Here is a 3074-nt window from a genome sequence, read left to right as displayed (position 1 = left end):
TTAACAAAGAAAAGAGAAAGCAAGAGGAAGAAGAGAAACAACCACTCTAGGGTTTCATAACATATAATGAACCAAACTGAAGTTAATAGGGTTACACTGAGTATATATATAAGAAAATAGAATTGTCTAGAATTGTCTAAAATACCCTTACTACTAATATATAATAATATTATCTAACATCTCCCCTCAAACTCACGATGCATTAACATGGAGCATCGAGAGTTTGTCAACTAAAAAAAACGAAAACGTTTAATGGAATGCATCTTTGTGAACAAATCAGCAATCTGTAAAGAAGAAGAGACAAACAGTAGAATAATGATTCTATGCTGAAGATGATGACGAGAGGGGTAACGAGGAGGATCAACAATCGCAGGAGGTGGTTGGACAGCCGGGGGGACAAGAGGGATGTCACCAAAGAAGAAGCAACAATCAAAGAGAAGAACCAAGCCAACAAAAAAATCAAACCGAAAAAGGAGCGATCAAAAAAAGGAGCAACAACCATATCAAAATCAACAGATAGGAACAACCAAAGAAGTAGCACCACGAAACAACCATATCAAAATCAACAGATAGGAACAACCAAAGAAGTAGCACCACGAAACCAAATCCAAACAAACCAAGGAGCAACAACCATATCAAAATCAACAGATAGGAACAACCAAAGAAGTAGCACCACGAAACCAAATCCAAACAAACCAAACCAAATAGAACCAAACAAAACTAAATCATATCAAACCAAACTAAACAAAGAGAGAAGCAACAAAGCAAATCACTAGAGAGATTAGCAATCAAACAGAAGAAGCAACAGACAGAGCGACAACACAGAAGATCAAATTTTTAGCCTCATCCAAGTATCCAACCCTTCCTAGAAGGTCAATCATAAAACCATAATGCTCAATCTGATGCATAATTCCAAATCTCTCCATTTCTTTAAAGCAACTTCTTCCTTCCTCTACCAAACCACAATGGTTGCAAGCAGATAACACACTAGTCATTGTTATGTCATTCGGTTCAAATCCTTCCCGTAACATTGCTGCGAATACTTCTAACGCTTCCTTCGCACAATCATTGACACCATAACCATTTATCAAAGCATTCCATGACAATGTATCTTTTTCATTCATCTCCTCAAAAAGCAATTTAGCTTTTCCAATTTCCCCACATTTTTCATACATATCAACCAAAGCATTATACACATGAACATCTTCATCAAGTCGGTTCCACACCGAAATCCAAAGAACTCAAATCAGCAACAGCAGTAAGAACACTCACAACCGTCACTTTATTCATTTCCACATCCAAACTTCCCCTCATTTCCCAAAACAACTTCAACGCATCGTGCGGTCACCTATTCTCACAATATCCCCTAATCATCGCATTCCAACTAAGCACATTCTTGACATGCATACAATTAAACATAAACCTAGCCGCCACAACATCATCATCCTCACAATAACCATGAACCATACTAGTCCAAGAATTAACATTCTTATCCTTCATCTTATCAAACAAATCCCTCGCCAAATCCATACACCCCATTTTCACATACCCATCAATCATAACATTAGAAGCAGCAATATCTCTATCAGGCATAACATCAAAAAGATTCCTGGCCTCACTCATACCCCCACACCTAGCATACCCAACAATAACAGCAGTCCAAGAAACCAAACTTCTCACAAACATTTCATCAAACACCTTCCTAGCATTACCCAAAAAACCAAACTTCACATACATATCAACCAAAGAAGTCCCAACATACAAATTAACACAAAACCCATTTTTCAAAACAACACAATGAACCTACAAACCTTCTCTCAAAGCCATACAAATAATACAGAAAAATACGACAAACACAATCGCTGAGACAAAATAAATTAGGGATAACTTGGTGCTGTGCGAGCACGATTTCTCCTCCTACAGACGTTGTTTTACCGATCCGACCGTTGAAGACGAAGACATGAATTTTGTGAACCTGCTGTCTAAAAATCAGCCAAATCCAACGGTTAACGAATGCACAATCGATGTTTTTGTGAGACTAATTTCCTAAAATCGGGAACAGGGTTACTCTTCTCTTTTCTCTTTTGGTGGTTGCCTTTTCTATCAAAAATAGTCTCTCTCTTCTCTACGGTAGATCCCAAAATCAGGATAATAATTCTCAATTATCTCTTCATAACGATCAATCAAAATCCCCCAATAACCATGCAAATAATAATGATTCTCAACGTAAACTTTACCACCCCATTGTTCTTTTTAGCTCGGTTGGTTAGAGCGCCAAACCCTAATGGGTTGTGGAAAGGTTTATAGAACTCTAATAATTTTTTTTTTCCGACTAATCTACTGAAAATAAACGAAAAGCTAAAAGAAGGGTAAACCAGAAATGGGACACGGTTTACCGAAAAAATCTAACTGAATATTGGAATGTTAGAAAAGAGAAACTATAATTATATTCCCTAATTTTTGGGAACTCGACAGCGGAACAGAGGCGGGATCATTCAAGGAGGATCGAAATAGGCTCTAGATACCATGTTAACAAAGAAAAGAGGAAGAAAGAGGAAGAAGAGAAACAATCACTCTAGGGTTTCATAACATAGAATGAACCAAAACTAAAGTTAATAGGGTTACAATGAGTATATATATAAAAGAATAGAATTGTCTAGAATTGTCTAAAATACCCTTACTACTAATATATAATAATATTATCTAACAAAATTATATAATGTATGAAATAATTGTACTTGTGCAAAAGTGAAAAGGTTTGCATTATATATTGAAGAAACAAAACATAATGGAATAGAAGATAAATACAATAGGTTATGAAATGCACCTATACTTGAATACAATACTCCATCTTAAAAATCTGAAGTATTGCTTATGGGTGAGTTTCTACAGATGTTCCTAAAGGTTGTGTTATCATTAGAGAACACATTAATTCCAATCACGAATCTGTTTACTTGTTTATGGTTCAATGAAGTTGATCGCTTTACTTCCAGAGATCAGTTAAGCTTTTCCACGGTAAGAGACAAAATAATGGCAAAAGTTAATTGTAGTGTCAATATGTTTCTCGACTGTGA

At 35.9% G+C, this 3074-nt stretch overlaps 1 pseudogene; it reads right to left on the bottom strand.

Moving 5' to 3' along the window:
- Nucleotides 1-82: 82 nt before the first annotated feature.
- Nucleotides 83-1827, bottom strand: LOC113784481 (pentatricopeptide repeat-containing protein At2g44880-like; annotated as a pseudogene).
- Nucleotides 1828-3074: the final 1247 nt, after the last annotated feature.

This window comes from Cicer arietinum, chromosome 5 (assembly GCF_000331145.2).
Source record: "Cicer arietinum cultivar CDC Frontier isolate Library 1 chromosome 5, Cicar.CDCFrontier_v2.0, whole genome shotgun sequence".
Lineage (NCBI taxonomy): Eukaryota > Viridiplantae > Streptophyta > Magnoliopsida > Fabales > Fabaceae > Cicer > Cicer arietinum.
This window is presented reverse-complemented; position numbering and strand designations above follow the sequence as displayed.